The 19,035-nt window shown below is 43.4% G+C and overlaps 1 pseudogene; it reads left to right on the top strand.

The window, feature by feature from the left end:
* Positions 1-1,460: 1,460 nt before the first annotated feature.
* On the top strand, positions 1,461-17,746 carry LOC129843067 (zinc finger protein 501-like; annotated as a pseudogene).
* Positions 17,747-19,035: the final 1,289 nt, after the last annotated feature.

Below are 19,035 nucleotides of genomic sequence, written 5' to 3'. Positions count from 1 at the left end.
TATCTTAGATAGGGGTGAGTGAGGCCTAAGAGGGTTTTATAAATAAGCATTAAACCAGTGGATCTTGCGACTGGTATACAGAGATGACCAGTTTACAGAGGAGTATAGAGTGCAGTGAGGTGTCCTATAAGGAGCATTGGTGGCAAATCTGATGGCCGAATAGTAAAGAACATCTTGTCGCTCAATGTATCCTACCATGACTATATCCAACCCAACTACATGTGCTGCCACTATCATGTATCCTACCATGACTATATCCAACCCTACTCCATGTGTTTCCACTATCATGTATCCTACCATGACTATATCCAACCCAACTCCATGTGTTACCACTATCATGTATCCTACCATGACTATATCAACCCTACTCCATGTGTTGCCACTATCATGTATCCTACCATGACTATATCCAACTCTACTCCATGTGTTGCCACTATCATGTATCCTACCATGACTATATCCAACCCTACTCCATGTGTTTCCACTATCATGTATCCTACCATGACTATATCCAACCCAACTCCATGTGTTACCACTATCATGTATCCTACCATGACTATATCAAACCCTACTCCATGTGTTGCCACTATCATGTATCCTACCATGACTATATCCAACCCAACTCCATGTGTTGCCACTATCATGTATCCTACTTGACTGAAGATTTGATCCAGTGGAAGAAGTATTGAGGAGCAGGGAGGTTAAAGGTCACTTCAGGATATAGCTGTTACTCTACACTATTCCTAGATAATCCAGTAATGAGAGAAACTGAATAGAATACTTAGGGCCCTATAACATCTCTATCTATATATAACATCTGTATCAAATCCGTTGTCTTTTCTTTTTTTAACCTAATTCCATTTTCTCCGTTTTCCCAGGTTTCACATTTGTCCCTGTTTTTCTGTTTTTCTCTCTAAATCACACTGTTAATAGAAAAACAACAACATTGGATGTTCTAAGTCCACAACAATACTTAAACCACATCAGGAGACCACTTTTAAAGTCTGAGAAAAATCTAAGAAATGTTCATTTTTGTTTGTAGATACCCTTTAATTCAAGTGGCACCAGCAAGAGCCTTGCTTGGTTAGTGGTGTCTCTGTAGCACACATGTGATTGCAGAGTCTGCTGAACAAATCACAACTGGATTGATGCAAATAATCATGATATCATTCTGCCAGGTAGGCATAGACTACTTTGTAGTTAACATTTAATTGACAAGGTTTGTGGGAAAGCTTTTCTATCATCCAGAAGATGGTTGTCATTAGCATAACCGCCCAACAGCTAAACATAGTGGTAGACAAATGCAGTCAGACAGGGGCATTTCAGGGCTTTTTCCTCTTCAGAAAGTTGAAGGAAAATACAAATCACTGAGGCTAATTTAGACGACTTGCAGGCAGTGGGTTCAGAATAACTATGACATAAAAATGAAAACTCTAGAATCTGTCACCTAATCCTCCCTAATGGGCAGGTCAGCCCTGGAGTAAAGTATTGGCTGTAAGAAGTAAGAGAAAACATAACATCTGTTTATTTTTATTTGTATTAGCTCTCATGACATTGCTTGCAAGAATTACCATTGTAATTAATATTTTTCCAATCTGCGTTACCCACTCCAGTCAGCAGATGGAGATTTGAGTCTTTCCGGGGATGCTGCTTGCGTGACGTATAATCTAGTGGACGGGACAGGAGGCTTCTTCAACAGCGACAAAAGGCTTCTGATTCAACCAACGTGGTGATTTGCTAGCGAACCTAAAACCCGAAACATTGAAGCGCTTTAGACCAATCTTGTGTATTTTACTCTTAGTGTTTTGAAAATAATTCTGTTTACTTATCTACTAGTTCATTTAAACGTAATTTGCTTGTTAAATTATCAAATGTGGTAAATTGATAATGCACTAGGCTAATCGACCGGAGCATGAGTTCACTAAGCTCGACGGAGAAAGAAGTTCTGGTGAAAGGAGAGGAAGAAGCTTTAAGGATGAAAAAGGAGGAAGAGGAAGCTATCACATTGAAAGAAGAAGAGGATGATATTACAGTGAAAGAGGAAGATGGGAAAGAGGTTGTCAAAGTGGAAGAGGAGGAGGTGGAAACTTTCAGAATCAAAAAGGAGGAAGATGCCATAACATTGAAAGAAGAGAATGTAGTGAAAGAAGAGCAAGAACCTTTTAGAGTAAAAGAGGAAGAGGAGGCTATCTCAATAAAAGAGGAGGAAGACGTTTTGGGAGTGAAAAAGGAGGAGGCTGAAGATCAGATTACAAACGGTGAGTACTGTCTTAAAAACAGGGGCACTGTGAAGTTCTTGATTTAATGTATTGTTTTAACGGGGCATTCTAAATCAAATCAAATGTATTTATAAAGCCCTTCGTACATCAGCTGATATCTCAAAGTGCTGTACAGCAACCCAGCCTAAAACCCCAAACAGCAAGCAATGCAAGTGTAGAAGCACAGTGGCTAGGAAAAACTCCCTAGAAAGGCCAAAACCTAGGAAGAAACCTAGAGAGGAACCAGGCTATGAGGGGTGGCCAGTCCTCTTCTGGCTGTGCCGTGTGGAGATTATAACAGAACATGGCCAAGATGTTCAAATGTTCATAAATGACCAGCATGGTCAAATAATAATAATCACAGTAGTTGTCGAGGGTGCTGCACCTCAGGAGTAAATGTCAGTTGGCATTTCATAGCCGATCATTAAGAGTATCTCTACCGCTCCTGCTGTCTCTAGAGAGTTGAAAACAGCAGGTCTGGGACAGGTAGCACGTCCGGTGAACAGGTCAGGGTTCCATAGCCGCAGGCAGAACAGTTGAAACTGGAGCAGCAGCACGGCCAGGTGGACTGGGGACAGCAAGGAGTCATCATGTCAGGTCGTCTTGAGGCATGGTCCTAGGGCTCAGGTCCTCCGAGAGAAAGAGAGAATTAGAGAGAGCATACTTAAATTCACACAGGACACCGGATAAGACAGAAGTACTCCAGATATAACAAACTGACACTAGCCCCCCGACACATAAACTAATGCAGCATAAATACTGGAGGCTGAGACAGGAGGGGTCAGGAGACACTGTGACCACCTCCGATGATACCCCCGGACAGGGCCAAACAGGAAGGATATAACCCCACCCACTTTGCCAATGCACAGCCCCCACACCACTAGAGGGATATCTTCAACCACCAACTTACCATCCTGAGACAAGGCCGAGTATAGCCCACAAAGATCTCCGCCACGGCACAACCCAAGGGGGAGCGCCAACCCAGACAGGAAGATCACGTCAGTGACTCAACCCACTCAAGTGACGCACCCCTCCTAGGGACGGCATGAAAGAGCACCAGTAAGCCGGTGACTCAGCCCCTGTAATAGGGTTAGAGGCAGATAATCCCAGTGGAGAGAATTGGAATTGACCCTATACATTTGCAACACAAACAATATTTAACAAAATCATGATGAAAAAGGCCATTTTAGACATATTCATGCCTCTTGATTGTAATAGATGGTCATAAGTTTACGTCTGTTTGCTGTTCTCGTTCACACAGGAGAGAGACGTTACTATCGTGGATCCTCTGGGGAGCCTCAACAACATCCTGATGCTGACGAGGCAGAGAAGAGTCTCTCCAGATCAGAACACCAGATGGTACAGCTTGGTTTGTTCTAGCATACAGCTTGCTCTATCGGGGTCTGGGCTGGGTTTCTGTAAAGCACTTTATGACAACAGTGACATCAGCATCCATAATGATATGTGTCTGTGTCCCCTCTTTATGGTTACCAGGACAACGCTAGCCCTTCCTCCCTCCCGGAGTCCGTGTGTAGTGCCTCTCCCGGTAGCGCCTTACTGCTGGGTATGAAGAGGTTGTCTTTGCTGCTGGTGGACTGCAGGAAAACAACGGGGCTGAGTGGAACTGTGAGAGGAGGAGACGAGAAGAAAGGATCAGATTTGACACATCAAAGTAAGTGCTGTAGTTTAGTTTGAACAAATTAAATAGATCTACCCACTGGTATCTGTTACCAGGACAACCAGCAGAGTTCTGTTAGTTGACAGGAAGATAGACTGGTATCTGTTACCAGGACAACCAGCAGAGTTCTGTTAGTTGACAGGAAGATAGACTGGTGCATATGGATGTTATGAATATCATAACACTGAAAAAGGATTCTGCCAATGAAAAGAGAGAAACCAATAGACCATATAAAACCTTGATGAAAGTTAGCTTTAGAGAGAAAGTTAAAAGATGATCCAATGTAAGGTGATTGTTTTACAAAAACTTTTCCTTAAAACATTATGGCTGTTACATTGCCTGTCCCAGTCAACCCCCCCTATCTTTACAAGACTGTTGAACAGGCAAACTAAACTCCAGACACTGTTAATTAATTAACTAATACTGGAGGAAAGCTGTGATCAGGCTGCCCACTCAAGAGAAAGCTTCAAACTGTAACCAGTGCTGTCAACCTGGTTCAGGTTATCAGTAAACCTACCAGGGTAGCTACAAACAGTAGAGGAATGAAATCATCAAAATGTTTTGATCATATCTTTACTAATGCTGCAGAAATGTGTTTGAAAGCAGTATCCAGATCCATCAGTAGTAGTGATCACAATATAGTAGCCATGTCTAGGAAAACCACAGTTCCAAAGGCTGGGCCTAATATTGTGTAATAGAGTTCATACAATAAGTTTTGTAGTGATTCCTATGTTGTTGAAGTAAATAATATTTTTTGGTCCGTGGTGTGTAATGATGAGCAACCAGACGCTGCCCTTGACACATTTGAAAATGCTTATCCCAGTTACTAATAAGCATGTACCCATTAAGAATATTACTGTAAACACTGTTAAATCCACGTGGATTGATGAGGAATTTAAAAAATGGTATGAAGGAGGCAAAAGAGATGGCAAATAGGTTTAGCTGAATAACTGATTGGCAAACGTATTGCAAATTGAGAAATCATGTGACTAAACTGAATAAAAAGAAGAAGAAACTACACTATGAAACAAAGATAAATGACATGAAGAATGATAGTAAAAATCTTTGGAGCATCTTCAATGACATTTTGGGCAAAAAAAGCAACAATGACATGTCACTGGTGTCTGACAACGTGGATGGAAAATGATTGAGGATAATAGCGGCCGATATTGCCACTCCTATTTGCCTTGTCTTTAATTTAAGCCTACTAGAAATTGTGTGCCGTCAGGCCTGGAGGAAAGCTAAAGACATTCCACTACCCAAGAATAGTAAAGCTCCCTTTGGTCGGCTATTTAAGCCAGTAATCAGCGTATTACCAACCCTTACATTTTTGGAAAAAAATAGTTTGGCCAGATACAATGCTATTTTACAGTAAACAAATATAGACTTTCAGCTTATAGGGAAGGACATTCAACAAGCAAGTTTTGTTAGACTTCAGTGCGGCTTTTGACATTATCGATCGTAGTCTGCTGCTGAAAAAGACGTATGGCCTTACACCCCCTGCTATATTGTGGATACATTTTTTAATAATATATTTTAAAATGTAACCTTTATTTAACTAGGCAAGTCAGTTAAGAACAAATTCTTATTTTCAATGACGGCCTAGGAACAGTGAACAGCCTTGTTCAGGGACAGAACAACAAAGTTTTACCTTGTCAGCTCGGGAATCCAACAATCTTTCGGTTACTGGCCTACCACCCCAGAGTTACCTGTCTAACAGAGAGTGTTCATTAATGGAAGCCTGTACAACAAAATCAAGGTAGAATCAGGAATTCCCCAGGGCAGCTGTTTGGCACCTACTTTTTTCAATCTTTACCAACGACATGCCAACGACATTTGAGTAAAGCCAGTGTGTCTATGTATGCGGATGACTCAACACTGTACACGTCAGCTACCACAGCAACTGAAATGACAGCAACACTTAACAAAGAGCTGCAGTTAGTTTCAGAATGGGTGGCAAGGAATAAGTTAGTTCTAAATATTTCAGATTACCTTCAGTTACATGGCCTACTATGCTAATTCTGTAGCGGTATTGTCACGTTCCTGACCTATTTATGTTAGTTTTTGTGTGTTAGTTGGTCAGGACGTGAGGTTGGGTGGGCATTCTATGTTATCTGTTTCTATGTTGGTTTTGGTTTGCCTGGTATGGCTCTTGATTAGAGGCAGGTGGTTTGCGTTTGCCTCTAATTAAGAGTCATATTTAGGTAGGGCATTCTCACTGTTTGTTTGTGGGTGATTGTCTCCTGTGTCCGTATGTTATGTTAGTACCACATAGGACTGTAGCGTTTGTTTGTTTCGTTTTCGTTTCGATGTCGTCTGTTACCTGTATGTAAGTTTATGTTTAGTTATGTAAGTTTATGTTCAGGTCTCGTCAACGTCGTTTTCTTGTTTTGTAGTTTGGAAGTGTTTTGTTTCGTTTCGTGTTTGCCATCATCGTTGTTTAATAAAGATGGCTTATTTCCCAAAGCCTGCGTTTTGGTCTGAGGATCCTTCTCTCCTCACCTCGTCCGAGGATGAGGAGAGCGTGCCCCGTTACAGAATCACCCACCAAGCTAAGACCAAGCGGCAAAGGGAAACTCAACGGAGTAAAGGACAGGAGAGAAACAAGGATTTCTGGACTTGGGAGGAAATATTGGACGGGAGAGGTCCATGGGCACAGCAGGGAGAATATCGCCGTCCCAAAGCTGAGCTGGAGGCACGGAGGAGAGCAGAGGCTACCGGGGAGAGGAACCGGAGCTATGAGGGAACGCGTCTGGCACGGAAGCCAAAAAAGCCCGTAAGTAATTCCCAAAAATTTCTTGGGGGGGGGCTAGGAGGTAGTGGGCCAAGGGCAGGTAGGAGACCTGCGCCCACTTCCCAGGCTTACCGTGGAGAGCGGGAGTACGGGCAGGCGCCGTGTTACGCAGTAGAGCGCACGGTGTCTCCTGTACGAGTGCATAGCCCAGTGCGGGTTATTCCACCTCCCCGCACTGGGAGGGCTAGATTGGGTATTGAGCCAGGTGTCATGAGGCCGGCTCAACGCGTCTGGTCTCCAGTGCGTCTCCTCGGGCCGGCATACATGGCACCTGCCTTACGCATGGTTTCCCCGGTTCGCCTACATAGGCCGGTGCGGGTTATTCCACCTCCCCGCACTGGTCGGGCAACCGGGAGCATTCAACCAGGTAAGGTTGGGCAGGTTCAATGCTCAAGAGTGCCAGTACGCCTCCACGGTCCGGTATTTCCGGCACCACCTCCCCGCCCCAGCCTAGTACCTACAGTGTATACACTACGCACTAGGCTACCAGTGCGTATCCTGAGCCCTGTTCCTCCTCCACGCACTCTTCCTGTAGTGCGTGTATCTAGCCCGGTGCCTCCAGTTCCGGCCCCACGCACTAAGCTACCAGTGCGTCTCCAGAGCCCTGTACACACTGTATATTCTCCCCCTACTAATCCTGATGTGCTTGTCCTCAGCCCGGTGTCACCAGTGCCGGTACCACGCATCAGGGATAGAGTAGGCTTTGAGAATACAGTGTGCCCTGTCCCTGCTCCCCGCACTAGTAGGAAGGTGCTTGTCATTAGCACGGTGCCTCCAGTTCCGGCACCACGCACCAGGTCTACAGTGCGCCATATCCGGCCAGAGCCATCCGTCTCCCCAGCGCCATCTGAGCCATCCGTCTCCCCAGCGCCATCTGAGCCATCTGTCTCCCCAGCGCCATCTGAGCCATCCGTCTCCCCAGCGTCATCTGAGCCATCCGTCTCCCCAGCGCCGTCTGAGCCATCCGTCTCCCCAGCGCCGTCTGAGCCATCCGTCTGCCAGGAGCCTGCAAAGCCGCCCGTCTGCCATGAGCCTGCAAAGCCGCCCGTCTGCCATGAGCCTACAGAGCCGTCAGCCAGACAGGAGCCGCTAGAGCCGTCAGCCAGACAGGAGCCGCTAGAGCCGTCAGCCAGACAGGATCTGCCAGAGCCGCCAACCAGACAGGATCTGCCAGAGCCGCCAACCAGACAGGATCTGCCAGAGCCGCCAACCAGACAGGATCTGCCAGAGCCGCCAACCAGACAGGATCTGCCAGAGCCGCCAACCAGACAGGATCTGCCAGAGCCGCCAACCAGACAGGATCTGCCAGAGCCGCCAACCAGACAGGATCTGCCAGAGCCGCCAACCAGACAGGATCTGCCAGAGCCGCCAACCAGACAGGATCTGCCAGAGCCGCCAACCAGACAGGATCTGCCAGAGCCGCCAGCGAGCCATGAGCAGCCAGAGCCGCCAGAGCGCCATGAGCAGCCAGAGCCGCCAGAGCGCCATGAGCAGCCAGAGCCGCCAGAGCGCCATGAGCAGCCAGAGCCGTCAGAGCGCCATGAGCAGCCAGAGCCGTCAGAGCGCCATGAGCGTCGAGAGCCGTCAGCCTGCCATGAGCGTCGAGAGCCGTCAGCCTGCCATGAGCGTCGAGAGCCGTCAGCCTGCCATGAGCGTCGAGAGCCGTCAGCCTGCCATGAGCGTCGAGAGCCGTCAGCCTGCCATGAGCGTCGAGAGCCGTCAGCCAGCCATGAGCATCGAGAGTCGTCAGTCAGCCATGAGCTGCCCTTCAGCCTGAAAAGGCTAGATACCCAGAACTGCCCATCAGTCCAGAGCTGTCTCTCTGTCCGGAGCTGCCTTTCAGTCCGGAGTTGCCCCTCTATCCTGATCTCCCTCTCTATCTTTATCTACCTCTATAGTCTTATCTATCCCTCTGTCTTGGTTTATCTCTCTGTCCCGGTATTGTCATTATTAGATATGTTATTAGGAGGATTTTGTGGGGGAAGTAAGAGGGTGGACATTCTTGAAGGGAGGGGGCTAGGATGGATTATGGTGGGGTGGGAACCGCGCCCGGAGCCTGAGCCACCACCGTGGTTAGATGCCCACCCAGACCCTCCCCTAGACTTTGTGCTGGTGCGTCCGGAGTTCGCACCTTGTGGGGGGGGTACTGTCACGTTCCTGACCTATTTATGTTAGTTTTTGTGTGTTAGTTGGTCAGGACGTGAGGTTGGGTGGGCATTCTATGTTATCTGTTTCTATGTTGGTTTTGGTTTGCCTGGTATGGCTCTTGATTAGAGGCAGGTGGTTTGCGTTTGCCTCTAATTAAGAGTCATATTTAGGTAGGGCATTCTCACTGTTTGTTTGTGGGTGATTGTCTCCTGTGTCCGTATGTTATGTTAGTACCACATAGGACTGTAGCGTTTGTTTGTTTCGTTTTCGTTTCGATGTCGTCTGTTACCTGTACGTAAGTTTATGTTTAGTTATGTAAGTTTATGTTCAGGTCTCGTCAACGTCGTTTTCTTGTTTTGTAGTTTGGAAGTGTTTTGTTTCGTTTCGTGTTTGCCATCGTTGTTTAATAAAGATGGCTTATTTCCCAAAGCCTGCGTTTTGGTCTGAGGATCCTTCTCTCCTCACCTCGTCCGAGGATGAGGAGAGCGTGCCCCGTTACAGGTATTGTTAGAGGGGGTTAAAGAAAGATTTTGTTGGTGCGCCTGGCAGGTATTAACCCTAGTTATTAAAGTTAGTTATTACTTAGTATAACATTATTATTAAATATTATTACAACCGAAAGGATAAGAGTACAATAGATAGAGTAGCGCTTCCAGACACATTCTAAACATGATAGGGTCTTAAAGGAGGACTGTAGCATCTAATGATGAAACATTATGGAGTCGTAAAGGAGGACTGTAGCATCTAATGATGAACCATGATGGAGTCTTGAAGGAGGACTGTAGCATCTAATGATGAAACATTATGGAGTCTTAACCTTTCATTGCTACCAACCCCGGATCCGGAATCCCCCCCATCACAAAAGCTGACTAGCATAGCCTAGCCTACAGCTACAGGGATATCATATAATCAAATGTTCATGAAATCACAAGTCCAAGACACCAGATGAAAGATACAGATCTTGTGAATCCAGCCATCATTTCTGATTTTTAAAATGTTTTACAGGGAAGACACAATATGTAAATCTATTAGCTAACCACCATAGCAAAAGACACCACTTTTTTTACTCCACCAGTTTTTTACTCCATCAGTAGCTATCACAAATTCGACTAAATAAAGATATATATAGCCACTAACCAAGAAACAACTTCATAAGATGACAGTCTGATAACATATTTATCGTATAGCATATGTTTTTTTAGAAAAATGTGCATTTTTCAGGTATAAATCACAGTTTACCATTGCAGCCACTATCACAAAACTCACCCAAAGCGACTAGAATAACTACAGAGAGCAACGTGTATTACCTAATTACTCATCTTAAAACATTTCAGAAAAATACACAGCGTACAGCAAATGAAAGCCCAACATCTTGTGAATCCAGACAATATTTCAGATTTTCTAAGTGTTTTACAGCGAAAACACAATATATCGTTATATTAGCATACCACATGAGCTAACATCACCCCGGCATTTATTCAAGGCAAAGAGAGCGATAACGTTATCGCCACCAAAATATATTAATTTTTTCACTAACCTTCTCAGAATTCTTCAGATGACAGTCCTGTAACATCATATTACACAATGCATATAGAGTTTGTTCGAAAATGTGCATATTTAGCATCACAAATCGTGGTTGTGCAATGTAATCTGTCAAAACATGGCATGAATTCTGGCCGGCGCCATCTTGGAAAGGCACGTAAGTTTACGATTATCTATCGATTAGATTGACTAAAAAAATACAGGTTGGACAGCTAATGAAAGATGCATTAGTTATTAATGCAACCGGTGATTTAGATTTTTAAAATTAACGTTTCTAGACATCCAGTGTGCGTTACAGCCAGACTAGTGCCGCAACAATGGCCGACAACTGCGTTTACATTTTTCCACATAAATACGGAATAAAATCATAAATAACTCTTACTTTTGGACGAGCTTCCATCAGTATCTTGGGCTTGGTGTCCTTTGTCCAAAAGAATCGTTGCTTTGTTGTAAAACGACCTCTTCAACTTCGGAACTAGCAGCTAACGATAGCTACACGGCACACACATGTCCAAATCCTCAAACGCAATACTAAGGAAATTCCGAAAAATAGCAATATACTCGCATAACCTGATATAAATCGGTTTCAAATAACTTCGTTATGATGTTTCTAACACCTATTTCGAATTAAATCACAGACGGACATATCTTTGGTCAATAACGAGAGCTTTTGAGCATGCCATTCTGATATCCTCTATTGCGTCCTGGCGAGCGTCCAAAAGAAGGTACATCTGACTCCATTGCCTTTTATAAACTCTGACAAACACGTAGAGACGCCATTCCACTTCTCATTGGTTACTGACATCCAGGGGAAGGCGGGTGCAATTCATTTCATCCATAGGGCATACACAGAGTTTTAAACTGATTCGAGATCAGAGACTATTTTTCAGAGCTTCGCATGTCCTGTCATGGATTTCGCTGCAGAAAGAGTTCTGGTTCACCCACAGACATAATTCAAACGGTTTTAGAAACTAGAGATTGTAATAATAATATGCATATTGTACGAGCAAGAATTGAGTACGAGGCAGTTTAATTTGGAGATGCAAAATGTCGAAGTTGAAACAGCACCCCCTGTAGTGACAAGAAGTTAAAGGAGGACTGTAGCATCTAATGATGAAACATTATGGAGTCTTAGAGGACTGTAGCATCTAATGATGAGACATGATGGAGTCTTAAAGGAGGCCTGTAGCATCTAATGATAAACATTATGGAGTCTTACAGGAGGACTGTAGCATCTAATGATGAAACATGATGGAGTCTTGAAGGAGGACTTTAGCATCTAATAATGAAACATTATGGAGTCTTAAAGGAGGACTGTAGCATCTAATGATGACACATGGAGTATTAAAGGAGGGCTGTAGCATGGAGTCTTAAAGGAGGACTGTAGCATCATGAGGTAGTCACCTGGAATGCATTTCAATTAACATGTGTGCCTTTTTAGAAGTTAAGGTGTGGAATTCCTTTCCTTAAAACCTGTTTGGGATAGGGGGCAGTATTTTCACATCCTGGTTGAAAGCGTACCCAAAGTAAACTGCCTACTACTCAGGCCCAGAAGCTAGGATATGCATATAATTGGTAGATGTGGATAGAACACACTCTAAAGTTTCTAAAACTGTTAAAATGATGTCTGTGAGTATAACAGAACTTATTTTGCAGGTGAAACCCCGAGGACAAACCATCCAGGAGGATGTTTGTTTTGTTGAGTTGACTCTGTTTTCAATTGGTTTTGTGTGGCACTTTTCTGTGGCATTTGGTTGCAGTTCCTATTGCTTCCAGTAGATGTCAACAGTCTTTAGAAATTGGTTGATGTTTTTCTTAAGAGAAATGAAGAAGTACGGCTATTCAGAACGAGGGTCCAGCCTAGTGCTCTCTAATGTTTTGATGCGCGCTCCAGGTCACACGCTTCACGTTGTTTTTATCCGGTATTGAACACAGTTTATCCCATCTTAAATTTTAGCGATTATTTACCTTTTAAAATACCTGAAGTGTGATTAGGAAAGTTGTTTGAAATGTTTGGACAGCGTTTACAGGTAACTTATTAAATATTTTGTAGTCATGTTGGGTGAGTTGGAACCGGTGTTCCAAATAAATGGACATTTTGGAGATATAACGACGGAACTAATCGAACAAAAGGACCATTTGTGATGTTTATGGGACATATTGGAGTTCCAACAGAAGAAGCTCTTCAAAAGTAAGGCATGAATTATATCGTTATTTCTGACTTTTGTTTCGCGTCTGGCGGGTTGAAATATGATTGTCATGTGTTTGTTTGATGGGGTGCTGTCCTCAGATATTTGCATGGTTTGCTTTTGCCATAAAGCCTTTTTGAAATCTGACACGGTGGCTAGATTAACAAGAAGTTAAACTTGAATTTGGTGTATTGCACTTGTGAATGCATGAAAGTTAAATATTTCTAATAAAAAATATATATATTTCGCACTCTGCAATTTCACCGGATGTTGTCGAAACGTTCCGCTAGCGGAACCCCTAGCCATAACAGGTTTTAATGTGTTTGAGCCAATCAGTTGTGTTGTGACAAGGTAGGGGTGGTATACAGAAGATAGCCCTATTGGGTAAAAGACGAAGTCCATATTATGTCAAGAACAGCTCAAATAAGCAAAGAGAAACAACAGTCCATCATTACTTTTAGGACCATCACAGGAATGGAAAGCCCAGAGTTACTTCTGATGCATAAGTTCATTAGAGTTACCAGCCTTAGAAATTGCAGCCCAAATAAACGCTTCACAAAGTTCAAGCAACAGACATCTCAACATCATCGGTTCAGAGGAGACTGCGTGAATCAGGCCTTCATGGTCGAATTGCTGCAAAGAAACCACTACAAAAGGACACCAATAAGAAGAGACTTGCTTGTGCCAAGAAACACGAGCAATGGACATTAGACCGGTGGATATCTGTCCTTGGGTCTGATGAGTCCAAATGTGAGATTTTTGGTTCCGAGCGTCATGTCTTTGTGAGACGCGGAGTAGATGAAGAGATGATCTCCGTATGTGTAGTTCCCACCGTGAAGCATGGAGGAGGAGATGTGATGGTGTGCGGTTGCTTTGCTGTTGACAATGTCAGTGATTTATTTATTCAAGTCACACTTAACCAGCATGGCTACCACATCATTCTGCAGCGATACGCCATCCCATCTGGTTTGGGCTTAGTCCCACTATCATTTATTTTTCAACAGGACAATGACCTTGGTCAACACACCTCCAGGCTGTGTAAGAGCTATTTGACCAAGAAGGAGAGTGATGGAGTGCTGCATCAGATGACCTGGCCTACTCAATCCCCCGACCTCAACCAAATTGAGATGGTTTGGGATGAGTTGGATTGCAGAGTGAAGGGAAAGCAGCCTACAAGTTCTCAGCATATGTGGGAACTCCTACAAGACTGTTGGAAAAGCATTCCAGGTGAAGCTGGTTGAGAGAAAGCCAAGAGTGTGCAAAGCTATCAAGGCAAAGGGTGGCTACTTTTAAAGAATCTAATATATATTTTGATTTGTTTAACACTTGTGGTTACTACATGATTCCATGTGTTTTTTAAATAATTTTGATGTCTTCTCTATTATTCTACAATGTAGAAAATAGTAAAAAGAAAGAAAAACCCTTGAATGAGTAGGTGAGTCCTAACTTTTGACTGGTACTGTACATTAAATTCCCTGGCAACAGCTCCAGTGGACATTCCTGCAGTCAGCATGCCATTTGCCCGCTCCCTCAGAGATCTGTGGCATTGTCGTGTGACAAAACTGCACATTTTCGAGTGGCCTTTTATTATCCCCAGCACAAGGTGCACCTGTGTAATAATCAAGCTGTTCAATCAGCTTCTTGATATGCCACACCTGTCAGGAGGATGGATTATCTTGGCAAAGAATAAATGTTAGCTAACAGGGATGTAAACATTTTTTTTTTTATCAGCTCATTAAACATCCAACACTTTACATGTTGAGTTTATATTTTTGTTAATTGTATCAACTGTCAGTTTTAAGAACATCTACCCAAAATATTACTTTACCCAAAATATGACATCGGGGATAGTCAAAATTTTGGAAATCTGTGAACGTCTAAATAAGAAATTGGTCCATTTAAACATCATGTGTCGAACCCTTTCAACAACGGGGAGATGTTACTGATGTGCTTTGTGTCTTCGGCGTAAAAAACAGTTTTGGATTATCACACAAAATTACCTATTTAGTTATTTTATGTTTAAGGAAGTTTGTAACTCACATAGGTCACATTCTGTATCATACAACTATGAAGGTTATATATTTAGAACCACCTGCTGATAGGAATCCAGCGATGTTAGTGTCATAGAACGGTCTAGTTTTTTGTGTTCTGACTTGTAAAACAGGATGAATAAAATAAGTAATGTAAACATATCAGTAATTACCAGGATGCTCTACAACATTTGTTTTAAAATCACACAAAGATTGTTAACTGGCCTCAGGTTGAGAGATCTGATTCAGGATTTACCCTCGTAGCAAGGTTGTTTTATCATGTGGAGGTTTCATTCAGGTCTCTATTTTTTTTTTTTTAAACACTGTCTTCGGCAGGAGAAAGACCAGACTCAGAGGAACCAGAGCCAGGGACGTCCAAACCAGCAAGACGACACCAGTGCTCCCACTGTAGAAAGGGTTGTAACCGGTTATGGGACCTGAAACGGCATGAGAGAATACACACACGGGAGAAGCCTTACCACTGCTCCCAGTGTGGAAAGTGTTTCAACCGGCCTGCGCATCTGAAACGGCACGAGAGAATACACACAGGGGAGAAGCCTTACCACTGCTCCCAGTGTGGAAAGTGTTTCAACCGGCCTGCGCATCTGAAACGGCATGAGAGAATACACACAGGGGAGAAGCCTTATCACTGCTCCCAGTGCGGAAAGAGATTCAACCTGCCGGCGGGTCTGAAACGGCATGAGAGAATACACACAGGGGAGAAGCCTTACCACTGCTCCCAGTGTGGAAAGTGTTTCAACCGGCCTGCGCATCTGAAACGACATGAGAGAATACACACAGGGGAGAAGCCTTACCACTGCTCCCAGTGTGGAAAGTGTTTCGACCGGCCTGCGCATCTGAAACGGCATGAGAGAATACACACAGGGGAGAAGCCTTATCACTGCTCCCAGTGCGGAAAGAGATTCAACCTGCCGGCGGATCTGAAACGGCATGAGAGAATACACACAGGGGAGAAGCCTTACCACTGCTCCCAGTGTGGAAAGTGTTTTAACAAGTTAGGGAACCTGAAACAACATGAGAGAATACACACAGGGGAGAAGCCTTACCACTGCTCCCAGTGTGGAAAGTGTTTTAACCAGTTAGGGAACCTGAAAGAACACGAGAGAATACACACAGGTGAGAACCCTTACCACTGCTCCCAGTGTGGAAAGTTTTTCAGCCGGTCAGGGGAGCTGAAACGTCACGAGAGAATACACACAGGGGAGAAGCCTTACCATTGCTCCCAGTGTGGAAAGGGTTTCAGCCGGCCTGCGGATCTGAAACGGCATGAGAGAATACACACAGGGGAGAAGCCTTACCACTGCTCCCAATTTGGAAAGGAACCAGCCGGGGGAGCTGAAATGGCATGAGAGAATGCACACAGGGGAGAAGCATTACCATTGCTCCCAGTGTGGAAAGGGTTTCAACCGGCCTGTGAAGCTGAAACGGCATGAGAGAATACACACAGGGGAGAAGCCTTACCATTGCTCCCAATGTGGAAAGTGTTTCAACCAGCTGGGGGAGCTGAAATGGCATGAGAGAATACACACAGGGGACTTGCTGTCTTATATTGTTGACTGATAATGATTACCTGTTTTTACCATATGAACTTGAATTGTACAAAGTATACTAAAACATATATTTGTATGTTAAATTCATGTTTAAAATGCAAATATAATATGGAGTTTGAATATAGAGTAGGTCAGATTCCTTCTGTTTTAAATGGTCCTTTTTTAAACTCTGACACTGTGTGTGTTTATCTGTGTGTCATTCCTCCAGCACTGCAGATAATCAAGTGTTATTTGGATGTGATGCATTTGTTCCGTTGTTTACATTTGCAATGTTGGCCCACTGATGATTTAATGAAATGAAAATGTTCACAGACTCTGTAATGCAAAATGTTAATTGTATGTGTCCATATATCTGAGTATGTGACTTGTGGCGGATGAATCAGAATTAGTTGGGTAACATAGATAATTAAGATCTCTTATCTGCATAATATGCTGAGGTGATATACTTGTTATTAGAATGTATCCCTTCGGACTCTGGTGTTGGCAGTTGCACTTCTTCCCTCAGCTGGGGCTCAGTCACCTGGGGCCCAGAGAGGGGAGAGGTCAGGCTTGTCTTTTACATGTCCCTGGTGCTATGCAGAATATCAGGAAGGGAAGAGGACAGGAGGGAACATTGTCTTCATATGTGAATGTATCTGTTAAACTATGTGAAGGGATGGTGTGATTAATGGAGAACCAATTACTGGTTTCCACAATGTCTGCGCAAGTCACTCCCTCCTTTGGCATTGGGGGGAGGTATATGGCAGTGTCTGGAACCATAGTATGTCCTCTCTGATGTTTCACTTATCCTGGGATAGTGTATGACCTAGAGGCTCACCCCCCTCAGTGAGCTTGTCCAGGAGTGGAGTCAAGAAGGGTTTTGCTTGAGATGGGAGTATTTAGAGTTGACAATTGAGTTATGCCATTGGATGAGTTGGTGTTTTTGTGCTATGAAGTACCAGGAACGAGATTAGAACCTCGTCTTAGGGACCAAACTGAATGATAAATTATAGCGAATGCAATCTGGCTACGGGATACTCCTTTCTCATTATAAAGTCTCACTTTGTGAACTGTTCCTAATATCTGTGGTTTGTTATGTCGACTAGGGGGGTGGATCTTTGCTATAAAAGATCTCAGTAGCCGATGTGTTGCCACTCTCAACGGTTCATTAGAAATAGTGAATTGTTGAAAGTCATTGCAAAGATCTTATTATTAAAGATGTAGTTTAAGTATAACTCTGATTGGTGTGTGAAGTTTTTAAGTATAACTCTGATTGGTGTGTGAACTTTGCCTCTCCTCATTTGGTAATACAGAAATTAACCACCACAGACTAACCTTGTGAAACTGTCCTATTATAATCTCCTGTTCCTGGGAGTATCATCCTGCGTTCCAAACCAGCTGCACCTGCATCCTTGTATGAATAAAGTCGTTCCCAGGAACAGGAAACTATAAAGATATGTGCCCATCACCCAATGCTTCAGGAATTCAGACTGTCTACACTGCACTGTGTAACTCTGTTATTCTCTCTGAGCTCATAAATAAAGAATCTTGGTTTGACTTGGACTCCAGCAGATCCTTATTTTATAATATCCACAACAACTCTCCCACGGATTGCTGTTTATCATCGTCTCAGTGAAGAGTTCTTCGTTTTACTTTCCTGGGGGCATTTACAAGCAACCCACTGGTTGAATAAACGTTGTTTCCACATCATTTAAACAAAACAAATCCATGTGATGATGTTTGATCAATGTGGGAAACTGATTGGATTTGTAAAAAGCCATGAACATCAGGTATTTTTTATTTTTCACGAACTGGCAACCTAAATCCAATGACAGGTGACATTTTGTGTTGATTTAATGTTGAATCCACTTTTGATGACGACTCAAAGAAATGTAAATAGAAACTAGATGTTGAACTGACGTCTGTGCCCAGTGGGCTGGTTTGAATACGCGGCAGGTGTTGGATCAATATCCACCTTAGTAGCTAAGTTTCCATGCAATTTGTGCCAGATTTCCATGTGAATATTCTCAAATCTGCATAAAACAATATACACATTTTCCCATCAGAAATGTTTGCATCAAACAGACTTATTGCGGATTAAAGGCGTTGCGTTATGACGTAGTGCACAAGAAAAATAACGTTTGCTGTTAAATTCCCATGTACCGAATGAAAAATACAAGTTAAATTGGTTTCCATCACATTTTCAACTCCACTGATGGTTTTAAAAACTTGTGTGAAATAGGAAACGTGCTCTTGTCCCGTGCACTGTATCCTGCAGCACACATATACAGTGCTGGTAGGCTACCTATATGATGAAATTATTATGGATGAGAGCGATATTATTTTATTTGTCAAATGGCAACCAAGCATCAATCATCATGTCACCAGAATAAGACCCTCAAAATGTATTGGAAAGGAGCATCAAGCTCATCACATGCAGTTTCACCACCCTGTGAAGTTCATTACTTATTTCATCTGTAGCCTAATAAACTACATGTGTTCCCAAGTCGTAGGGGGAGGACCACACAACATATCATCACGTGACTCCAAGTTAACTAAGATATGATCGTTATTAAATCAATATTTGCGCATAAAGGATTAATGCCGCCATTCCTCGTTTATACATTTTTAATGACACAAAAAGACCCCACCATGTCAAACGAAATAACAGATCGTCTGTCGGCATTTATAAAAGTGTACAGGCATATCCTGTTTCCATCAGCCCGGTCATTACTTTGGAAATGGTTGGATCAATATCCACCTTCATGATATGGATGAAGCCTGATTTGGAATGTCTGAGTAGTTCTATATGATGTCATAATACATCCCTCTGATAATCAAGTGAT

This window comes from Salvelinus fontinalis, unplaced genomic scaffold (assembly GCF_029448725.1).
Source record: "Salvelinus fontinalis isolate EN_2023a unplaced genomic scaffold, ASM2944872v1 scaffold_0097, whole genome shotgun sequence".
NCBI classification, from domain to species: Eukaryota; Metazoa; Chordata; class Actinopteri; order Salmoniformes; family Salmonidae; genus Salvelinus; species Salvelinus fontinalis.
Note: the sequence above shows the minus strand (reverse complement) of the source record. Positions and strands in the feature narration are given on the sequence as shown.